Source organism: Lynx rufus, unplaced genomic scaffold (genome assembly GCF_022079265.1).
Source record: "Lynx rufus isolate CCGP_SWC_20201006 ecotype Redwood Valley unplaced genomic scaffold, mLynRuf1.p SCAF_3, whole genome shotgun sequence".
Classification (NCBI taxonomy): domain Eukaryota; kingdom Metazoa; phylum Chordata; class Mammalia; order Carnivora; family Felidae; genus Lynx; species Lynx rufus.
In genome coordinates, this window is record NW_025814845.1 from 28841235 (window position 1) to 28853403 (window position 12169).

Sequence of the window (12169 nt, forward strand, 5' to 3'; positions counted from 1 at the left end):
TCTCTGATAAATTGATCCCCTTTGATTCCATAATGCCTCTCTTCATCCCTGCTAATATTCTTCGAAGTCTGTGCTTCACGCGGATTTTATGGTCAGAAGGCATTGGGACCCACGTATATGAGGAACAAACAACAAGCCTCCAAAATTTTTCTCTCTGTTCTCATGTCCATGATGTGGCCTTCTCAAGGGTTTCTTGGGCACTCTAAGCCCACTGAGGGAAATGAGCTAAAAACATCAACAACAACAAGACAACCACAACAAAACCACAGGCTGAATGTTGAGAGATTCTTTGGCTCTTAAGAGCTAAATTTGTGAGACATTTCAGTAATCGTGGGGCTACGGGCTGGAGGGAGATATGGCAGTGTGGATGTTGAGATGTGCCCAGCAGGCAGGACAGTAGGCAGTACTTGGGGCGTGCCACGCCCAAGTGTCCTGTGGTTCCCCAAACTAGGCTTATGTGACAGGCAAATGCATTCACATGGGAAGAGACAGGAGACTGTGGAGCCTCTGTCCTCAGCTGGAGATCTCCCAGCCCAGGGAAAATGGCAGGCAGCCCTTAGGGAGATGAAAAGGCTGCGTGTGCGGTGGTTATGAGGGTTCAGGTGTTTGGAGAATGGCATGGAAGAGAATGACCTGGACACCCAGTCATGATGTGAAGAAAAACAGCTAAAACAACCTTCTGCTCTTATATGGGTCCCTTTTCTCCTCATAGTATTCACTTTAAATCTCTGTTGTCATGTCTGGAACACAGTAAGTGCTTATTAAGAATTTGTTGAATGAATGAATGCCTAAACTTGAGAAGAAAGGATGTTCCCTCTATGTCATATATATATATCTCAATACTGTGACCATGTCCTTTTCTTTGAAAGACAGGTATTAGTTTCCATTGTGTTAATGGTATGTGACAAACAACTCGAAAACTCTTAGTGGCTTATAGCATCAAGTACTTATTTTTCTCAGTGATCTTTGGGTCACGGGTCTGTGGGTTGACTGGGTGACTTTATCTTAGTTGGGGCTTAAGTCTATTTCCCAAATCTGTCATTGTTAGATCAGCAGCTACCAGAGACAAAAACTTCTCAGTGTTGGGTTTGGAAAGTTAAGAGCCCAAGCCAAACCAAAAAAGTATATTTAAAGCCTCTGCTTGCGATACATGTTCTAACATGTCACTGGTTAAAGTAAGTCATAAAGCCCAAAGTTCTCTGGGGAGATTTTGCACACACACACACACACACACTTTTACATTGTCCTCTTGGCTACTCTGGGAGATACAGCAAAGCCAGATGGAAGATTACAGACATGTAATTTCATTACAGGGACAGAGAGAAGAGCCTCTAATCCAATCTGCCACAGGTACCTTCCGTAATAATTGTGAACACACACATACGTATACACAAAGCACTCTTCTAATCATTTTGTGTATATGGACACATCAGGTTTAGTAATGCCTTTTCTGTGCATTTAAGGATGGTTGGAGATATAAACATTCAAACTGGTTTTTGCTTAGACTTACAGGATTGTAAAGGATGCTGGAAGTTACACATGTGATGAGATGATATTGCAAAAGGCACTCAAATTTTTAAATTCTGTGTAAAAAACAAATCCGCCATGGAAAGAGTCCAGATATTTTATATTGTTCTTCAAAGAGTTGTCTGAAAATATTTCAGTCACTTAAAAAATCTGTATATGCTCTTCGCATTTATATCAATGGATATCAATCTGTAAATACTTACTGTATTCCTGTTGTATACAAGACTTCACATGCTGTACTGTGGGGGCTCCTGCCCTCTGGGAACTTAAGATTTAGCCAGGAAGAGAAAGGCATTTCCACGAGGACAACGAACTGTAACTCAAGGCAGAAAATGACAAGTGCCAAAAGACAGCTGAGAGGACAATGGACTTTCAAGGAAAGCCTGGTCTATGCCTTTGCCCTGCAAAAATACTTAGAGATCTGCCATTAAAACATCTATACGGACTAGTCATCATACAGCCCCGATGCCTCCACATGCCTCTTTATTTGGCTCATGTCCTGTCTGAATATCTGTTTCAGACACTGAGAAGAAATGTGGATTGTCATACATTGCATCAGTTCCTAGGACTCCAAAAGTTCCTTAGAGAAGCAGGGAGCAAACTGTGTTGCACTTTATTGATTTGGTGAACCTATTTAATGCCACTGACTCTCCCTTTCCTCTTTCTTTCACTCTCTATTTCTAAGGACCAGGGCGTGCAGCCCAATAGAAGTAGATGTTTGTTCAGAGCCTTGGCACCAATGCTCACAAAACCATTTGCCTCCTTATACTTAGGTGTCTTGATTTTTTTGTTTGTCCAAGGGGACTAAGGCAATTTCTGTTTACACATGGAGATTTCTATTTACAATGGAAAGGGAGTTGGAAGTTAATTTCCTTTCAAGACCCTGTTGTTTTTGCCAATCCCAAGTCTGAGACCAGGGTGGGGAGAGAGGGGGATGCTGTGTGGTTCTTGAAATAGGAGTGCTGTGAAAAGTTACATTTGACCTTGAGTTTTTCTCTTTGAATGATATCCTAGAGATAAAAGATCTTCCCCCCCACCCCCATTTTGGTTTTTCAGCCATTTCATTATTGATTTCGAGTATTTTTGTTCAGACACATTATACTTTTCATATTTTTAAAATATATATCCCCTTAACTCATATGAAACACTATGTAAAATGGAGGTCAGTTTAGGAACTTGAATTCTTACAGGTTATAAAACACTTGTGGAGTAGCTCTGGCCTTATTTGATTCTTGAAATAAGATACCTGTCCAAACACTCCATTACCCTGGAAAATGGGTTATGCTGACTGGGGTTTCAATTAACTTCCACAAATTTTTGGATTGAAAGTGATGAAATACGCCCTTCAAAACCAAGTAATAGTAAGTTTATTTGTGTTCACTTATTTCTACAGAGCAATCCCCATTTTGTTTGAATTTTGAGACACAAGAGGAAAAATGCGTGCCCACCTCATTTTTGAAGATTGGCTATGAAGTATGTGAGTTTAATAATCCCCTTAATCCCAAGGCTGCAATTTGCATCTTTCTGTGATTTTTCCCACCCTGTTTGCTCATGTACCTTTCATATGCTTTTGACTTATGTCTTGAAAACCAGTGTGCACAACCCCTCAAGAAGAGCTGGGCTTTCATTGACCATTACATTACGCTCTGTACATCTCCCAGGCTTTTCTTGGCTAGAGAAGGAAGGAGGGAGGGAGAAAAGGAAAGAAGAAAAAAGGAGAGGAGGGGGACAGAGAGGGAAGGGAAGAGAGAAACAGAAAAAATGTTTTGTTTTTTTAAAATATAAAAGTAACAACATTCACGCAAATCAAAAAGTTTGTTAATTTCACTTCATCAAAATTAAATAGTTCTTTTCATCAAAAGATATGATGAACAAGGAAAAACAGGACACAAATTGAGAGAAAATATTTGTAATCCATACATGATCAGAGACCTGAATGTAAAACCTGAGGCTATAAAGCTCTAGAAGAAAACACAGGAGAAAATCTTGGTGACCTTGGCACAGAAAGGATTTCTTAGATTCCATAGAAAGGCACAATTCATAAAGAATGAATAAGTTGGGCTTCATCAAGATGAAGAACCTCTGCTATTCAAAAAATACTGTTAAGAAATGAGCCACAAACTGGGAGAAAATATTTACCAATCACATATTGCTAAGGGATTTATGTCTCGAGCAAATAAAAGACTTGTAACTCAGGAATAAGAAGAGAGTCCCTCCAAAAATGAGTGGAAGATTTGAATGAACTGCACCAGAGAAGAGATACAGATTCAAATAAACATATGAAAGAACACCCAATAGCATCAGTCATGAAAGAAATGCAAATTAAAAGCATAAAATACCCCTATATTCTTATCAGAATGGTTTTTGAAAAATAAACAAATCTGGCAATACCAAGCGCTGGTGAGGCTGGGGACAGTGAAGCCACTTTGCAAAATGGTTTGGCAACTTCTTCTGAAACTAAACATATACTTACATATGACGCAGCAATCCCACATCTAAGTATTTGTATAATACATATGAAAACCTATGTCCATACCAAGCCCTGAATGAAAATATAGCCGCTTTATTCATAATAGCCCCAAACTACAAACAACCTGGACGTGCCTCAACTCGTGAGTGGATGTACAAATTGTGGTGTATCCATAGCATGAACTATTGATTTATGCAAAAGTATGAATTAATTTTAAAAGTTTGATGTTGAGCTCAAGAGGCCAGGCCCAAAAGGTTACACATGACATGATTCCACATACGTGAGAGAAACAGATCAGTGATTGAGGGGGAAGAAGGGATTTATGAGAGAGACTCAAGGGAACTTATTTGGGCTGATGGGAAACTTATACTTTGATTGGGTTGTATGTGTTTGTCAAAAGTTACAGGATCATAGGGGCGCCTGGGTGGCTCAGTGGGTTAAGTCTGACTCTCGATTTCGGCTCAGGTCATGACCTCATGGTCGTGAGATCCAGCCGTGCATCGGGCTGGGTGCTGAGTGTGGAGCCTGCTTGGGATTCTCCTTCTTTCTCTGCCCCACCCCCACTCATGCACTCGTGCTCTCTTTCTCTCAAAAAAAAATAAACAAAACATTTTTTTTTAAAGTTTATAGGATTATGTACTAAAGTTAATTTAGTAATGTTTCTATATATCTAAAATATACCTCATGAAACCCGATTAAAAGGAATTATCCACCTTTACCATAACATTAATAGGTGCACTTAAAATTAAAAGACAAGGAGAGCTGAACCACATTGAGTGTAGAAAGTTTAGAACATAAATAAGCAAGAAAAAAAAATTAATCACCTATAATTATAGCTCCTATAGACGGTCAGTGTTAACAGCTTGAGGTATAGACATTTTTTATACGAAGTTTTATAGCTCAGTTTGGTTTCTCAACATGTTGGCATGACCCTTTTCTCCTACATCGTCCTTTCCCATGGCCACGTGGGATTCCATTGTACAAACGTACCACATATTACTGAACAAATTCTCTGCTATTGGACATTTAGGTTATTTGTAATTTGTCGCTTTCGTAAGTGGTCCTGCAATAAGCATTCTTAGATGCATATTTGTGGACAACCATGATTTATTTCTTTAGGATAAATTCCTAGGAATGACCTTGCTGGTTCAAAGGAAAGGCCCATTTTTAGGGATATTTATATAAGTGTTACCAATTTGTCCTGCAGAGAGTTTGCACCAGTTTCCATAAGTTTATTTTTAGGCTCTATTTTACTTCCATTTCACAGCCTCCCTTCTAAATTCATCCTGCCCCCTCTTCATAGAAAAATTCTAGCCCAGAAACTAAGCAGAAAAGGACTTTTCGAAGGACTGCGTATAGAGAAAGGGGGTCCCATAAAAGTATCCTATCATAGTTCCCAGGCCTCGCCCTCTCTCTTCTCCTGCCCTCTTCACCTCCCATGGGTTGGAGCTTACTTTTTTTCACTAAATAAACTTAATTTATTTATTAATAATTCATTTTTCTCACAGAATAATTTTAGTTACCAAGCTAAGGGGACTGAAGTTCAATAAAAAAAAAAATCAGCTTCACACTGAATTCAGTATACAAACTTATGTTCATGTGTGACTGCTTTAAAAAATTTTTTTTTATTTATTTTTGAGAGAGAGAGGGAGAGAGACATAGAGAGAGTGGGGGAAGGGCAGAGAGAGAGGGAGACACAGAATCCGAAGCAGGATCCAGGCTCCGGGCTGTCAGCACAGAGCCCGATGCGGGGCTTGAACCCATGAGCCATGAGACCATGACCTGAGCTGAAATCGAATGCTTAATGACTGAGCCACCCAGGCACCCCTCCTGTGTGATTTCTGATTTTGTGTACTGAAAAACCCTCAGAGAGCCCTGTGCTGATTTCAAGGACTCTCAGAGGTTGGAGACCCCAGGCCAGCCCACGGGGCTGGTGGGAACAAGCAGGAATAAGGGGCCCCATGTTCTAAGGACCTCCTTGTCACTGGGCAGTTCTGAGCTCACACCAACATCGCACCTTCCAGTAGCCTCAGGTGCTTGCTAATTACCTGAGTGAAGTATAATAAGTCCCCTCCTACCTCTTGTGAAGCTAAAAGAAGACAAGTCTTCTGAAAGGCATCAAGTGTGATTCGAATATTCATCTGGATGTTTCCTATTTTTGTTGTGATAACGGTGGAGAGTATTCCAGAGGGGACCAGCTTCAGGTGCTCAAGCACACTCAGCTCCACTCCCCCCGGGGTGGGGGGGGTGTGCAGGAGAGCGATCACCCCTTCCCTTGCTGGGCCTCAGGTCTTACCCTGGGGTGCGGAGGGCCGTGTTCTCAGAGATCCTCTCTGAGCAGCCTCTCAGATACACTCCCTTCAGAGTCTGGTCTTTATCCTGTAGATGGTGAGGGGCTGTTCTGATTACATTCAGGGGAGCAAATGGGGGAGAAGCCAGGATACCTTCACTCCTTCCCTCTCTGGCGGGGCTCCTTTAGAGGCCGCATTTCCCCAACCATTCCAGCTCCAGCTGTTTCCAGTGCTGGTCACAGAGCCTCAGACTCTGGCCAACCCGTCTCCCCACCCTAGGAACCTGCAACTTCCTGCAGAGGCTAATCTTTGAATCGCCTAAAACCTCCTGTTGGGCCTCCCAGCTCTTCTGTCGATTGCAAACCAATTCCCTGTGTTCAGTTCCCACTTTCAGAAATACCTAGAAAGGTTTCTGTTATCTTGATTGGATTCTGACGGACAAAGAAGGGGACAAGAGCAGATAGCAATTCAGTTCAACAGGCATTCATTAGAAAGAAACTGAGGGCGCAGGCCCAGTCTTCAAGGGGAAGACAAGCACACCCATGGGCAAGTTCCGTAGACCGTTGTACTAAGTGCACCTCGGGGCGTGTGCGTGACCATGAGGCTGGAGAGGAGGCAATTACCATTGCCGTGGTCCAGACTTGACTCACTAAGAGCTTGAACGGAAGCCGTGGTGGGTGATTGGGGAAAGGACTTGGTCAGTTGGTTGTGAAAGATGAGGGAAGAGAGGAGCTGAAAAAAGTCCACGGGTGGCCAGTTCTGCTTTCACCACCTCTAGAGAGTGAAGTTCTCTCCATCCTGCAAAAGGCAGTTCAAAAGCTATCTCGACCATGTTTTTCTCTACTATGAAAATAAATTTTAAAAATCTTATTTAAGGGGCTCCTGGGGGGCTCAGTCGGTCGAGCGTCAGACTCTTGATTTCTGCTCAGATCATGATCCCAGGGTTGTGGGATCGAGCCTGTGGGACTCTGTGCTGAGCGTGGAGCCTGCGTGAGATTCTCTCTCTCTCCCTCTGCCCTCCTCCCCCGCTAGCTCTCTCTCTCTCTCTCTCTAAAGAAGAAAACAACTTAAAAACTTCATTTAAAATGGAGCCAGGAAAGCCTGAAGCGGGAGCCCTGGCAAACTACAGCTTGCCTGAAGAAGCACATCCCCAACTCCCCAGCAGGAAGAAGCCTGTTTGCATACTACAGCGGGAGGAGGAAGGATTTCTCTTTGCTCAGCAACAGCCCAGCCAGCGAGAGCTCAGCAAAATAGCCCCTCCCCGCTTCCTCCTTTCCCCTAGAAAAGCAAGCTCCTCTCCTCTTCCTCTGGATTGCCTCGGGATTTGTCATCTTTGCTTGCCCCAAATAGCAATTCCTCTGCTATTCCTGAAAAAATTCGTTTTGTTGGTAAATGATAACTGGCTTCTTTTGTTCTTTTCGAGGTCCACACCATTGATATCCCCAGTGGAAATTCTTTTTCTTGCCCCTGTGTTTTCATAGCACCCACCCCATGTCTCCTACATCCTAATAAGAAGAACTAACACTTACAAAGCACTTACCACGTGCCAGAAAAGTATGAACTTGTTCGCCATTTTGTTCTCACAACAACCCTACGAGGTGGGGGCTATTAATAGTCTCTGTATCACAGATGCGGAAACTGAGGTGTGGGGACATTGAATGATTTTGTGCAAGGATGCGTGGCGAGTGAATGGTGGAGTTAGGAGTTAGGATGCCTTCAGGGTTTATGCTGTGAATCACCACATCACATAACTCCCTCTGTAGAGTAACTCCACATATTACTTTTTGACTGTTTTCCTGCAGAGAACGTTAGCCTCTCAGGAAGCTGGTCTTGGATATTAAGAAGCGCATATTAAGCCGTTTCTTGAACACTCCAGGCCTTTACGCACGCTGTTCCCTTGTTGAGAACACATCCCCTGACTTTTGCACAGCGGCTTCTATTCATTCTTCCGTTCAGGTTTTGATGTTACAACCTGAGCAAGAAAGATCCTTTCTGCCCGTCCTTATAAATCAGATCTCTCCCCCTGCTCGGTTGTTCTCGAGCGCTGAACCCTGTTTACTTCCTTCAGAGCACATTGTTCAAGTCATGTGTTTGTTTGTTTACTTGCATGGTCTCTGCCTTCCTCGACTAGATAAAAGTCCAAGAAGGCAGAACACACATCTGTTTTACTCACCACTGGTTGCTCAGGGTCCGGAAGGGTATCTAGTGCATAGTAGAGGATGGATAAATAAGGAGCTGATGATGTCTTCTCATTGAACTACATAAAACATGTTCTCATCCTCATACGACACAATCATTAAGAAATAATTCTGAGGAGGCATGTGATGGAAGGAGCAATTAGGCAGAAATTAGAAACTGGGAGTTTTTTGTTTTAAATATTTATTTTTGCGAAAGACAAAGAGCGTGAGTGGGGGAGGGGGAGACAGAGGGGGACAGAGGATCCAAAGCGGGTTCCACACGGATAGCAGCAAGCCCAATGTGAGGCTCGAACTCACAAACCATGAGATCATGACCTGAGTCAAAGACTGACACTCAACCGAAGGAGCCACCCAGATGCCTGAGAAACTGGGAGTTTTTAAAAAGATAATAAAGGTAAGAGAAGAATGATACTAACAAGGTATTCTCACAGGAAACAGTTTTAGTAAGCCCATCAGTGGAATATATAATTTCCCTTCAAAAAGTGACTAAGTCTGTTTGGCCTGAATTTGCTTATGTTTTGTTATCACTCTCATATCTGAGATGAACCCAGCCTACATTTTGGTTTTCCTGAGTCATGGATGCTTTCGCAAAAATTCCCTTCACACCCTGACTCAGGCTCTCGGTGAGATGCTGTAGGAAACCAAGGTGTCAAGGTACAACTGGTGAAATTTCATAGTTAGTCCTGAAGCCCCTGAATTTAACATCTGTTTGATCGCAAGTACAAATTTTGCAATTTTGAGATGAATGATACGCTGTTTAACCTGAAAGCTAATTATAGCAAGAAGGCTGTATGAGAGCAAAAGCTTGTCACTTGGTCGTGCAATCACCATACATAGTCCCTGCCTTTGCTCATGGATTATGACAGGTATCAGTATATCAGTTAACCTCTGAAATTACAAGATACCAACAACTTTCAAAGTTTTATTTGAAGGAGTTTAACATTTTAAATAATTCAGTTCCTTTGTATAATGTATTCTACTTTAGGATCTGATGTCTGGCTAATAATAGTACAAAACCTGAAATAGGAAACGATTTAAAAAAAATTTTTTTTTTAAACCAGGTGAAGAAAATACTGACAAAATATAAGAAAAAGCAGTTTGGCAAGTCTCTTCGGCAACTTGAAACACACGAGCAAGGGCTGCGCAAGCATGCACAACGCGCGCGCGCGCGCGCGCACACACACACACACACACACACACACAATTATTCAATCAGCAAGTATATGGGCAGTAGTGTAATCAGGTCAAAATATGCTACAGATGGACCCTTATTCATGTTTCTCCAACCCCTAGAGATCCATTTTACAGACCAGAAAACTAAGGCACAAAGAAGCTGAGTACTTCAGAAGTTCATCTAGCACGTTGCTACTCAGAGAGTAATTCTTGGAGCAGTAGCATCACTGGGAGCTTTTTAGAAGTGCAGAATCTCAGGGCCCCCAAGATTGATTGAATCTGAACCTACATTTAGGTAAGATCCTCTTGTGATATGGATACTCATCAAAGTTTGAGAAGCACCCGTGTGATGAATCATGCCGAGGTGGGTGGGACCGTCATCCTTATCTTTTGGTTTGGATACACTGCCCCACCTCGGGTCTGGGTTGGGATGTCACCTGTTCAGGGAAGCTTCTCATAACCTTCCTAATTCCAGTAGTTGTCCTTGCCATGTGATTTCAGGGTATCCTACACTTTCCCGGTCATGGAAACTGCCACATTTTACACCAGGCAGGGCAGATGGGCAATTCAATGGGCAATTACAGTAAACTCCGTGAGGGCCAGGATTCTATATGCCTATATCCTGGTGCTCAAGGCTCACTGGATATACAAATGAGGGACATGCATTCAGGGGTATCTTCTTCCAAAAATGGTTTCATTGCAAAAAACACCAAATACATCTCTGCATTTAAGATGGCCATTTGGACCTGGTCTTCGAATGACATCCTACTTCAATGCTTCAGGGCAGTGTATATTACTGCCATTTCCCTTTAGAGCCCTAGCTTGCCATTTATGAGGTCTAGTTAATGAACTTCACCAGTTGGTAATAGCCACACCTCAAGTATCATCCCAATAAAATCCAGTAATTAGGGCAGCACCTTTCCTATCATTTTCAGGCCAGAGGGCCCCACCCTGTCCCCTAATTACCATGGGCTACAGGGCACAGCCCCAGGAAACAAACAAGGAAGACCTTTACTGCCAGCTCTTCCTTAGTCTCTTGCCAGTTTACAGAGTGGCCCTGTCTCTTCCTGCTAAATAAACTATGTTGTGGTTTGGGGATGAATTGTTGCCTCTTTTTATGCTTGAAGCTCTGGGTATGACAGTATTTGCAGTCATCAGAGGTCATTCGCCAGTTGGCTGATTCTTAGGCTGTTTCAGGGGGTACGGTCCTTGAGGAAGCAAGCAGTTCACAAAAGTCCTGTACACACACACACACACACACACACACACATTCATGGAAGATGTGTGAATTGGCTTTGGAGGCTTTCCAGCTCTTCTAAACAAAGTGGGCAGTTCTTCTCCAGCTGAGTTTTAGTTTCCCTGGGTTTAAGGTACCTTCAGGCTCAAATTGAATTTTTTTCCAAAGTCTCCTTCCTGTGTTAGTCTGGCACTTACATAACACTTTCTCAAAGACTGGAAAAAAGAGGTTCAGATGATGGTGTAAAAGGAAATGGAGAACACCGTGGGAAGACGTGTAAGTGACTTATGCTGTCTCGGGGGACAGAGGATTGGGGGAAGGGCAGTGGAGCTAAACTGCAGGTCAGAAAGCTGCGTTGCACATAGAAGTGCTTGAATGTAAGAGTTTACAGACAAAATTTGAGTGGCTCTTGAACATATTAGCTAGGTAGGTTATGGGACTACTTTTTTAGAAATACCTTTCGAAAAGAGAGCATTCTCTGGACTTGTTTAATTCTCTGTAGAGGCAACAGAATGAACAGCACAACTTTTATGTGGCCATTTTTTTTTTTTTCCAATGCTGATATCTCCTTCTGGCAGTACCTGAAGGGGTCATGATTTCTGTTGGCCTCTCCCTTGTACACTCAAAATCCTTTAAAAGTCTCACCCCCACAAAGTCTTTATAGACAAGTCAGAAATAGATTTTAAGGCCTTTTTTTTTTTTTTCTGAAAGGAAGAGAAGGGAATTGATATTTCATAAGGGTCTCCAAAGGACCAGCTCAGCCTAGGCTCTTTTGTTTTTTCTTACTCCATCAAATCTTCCTGACAGCTGTGCCTGGTCTATTTCATCTATTTTATTTATTTCTCAGATGAGGCAGTTTTAGAAGGATGAAATTATTTATCTATAGTCATGAAAATGAACCCAAATAATGAGCTCTAAAAGTCATATTCCTTTCCTTATTCCATACGACTTCTAAACTTGCTCATTTTTTTTTGCATGCACGTAGACAGACATACACTCAAAATCTAGCCTCAACAATGAACAAAATATAAATATTTTTATTTATACCTACATTAGGTATAATGTTATACTGTTTGTAATAGTCATTTTTTAAGCTTTATATGATGGGGCTCAAATGTTGAGAGTATAAATTTTCTTTTATTGGTACTATAAATTCCTCAAGGGAAGAGACCATCATTTTCATTTATTTCTATTCCTCCTCCCACCCGGCCCCCTGGTTCTAGCACATCCCATGCTTGCACTCACTAGTTATTAGTACATATTTGATTACCAA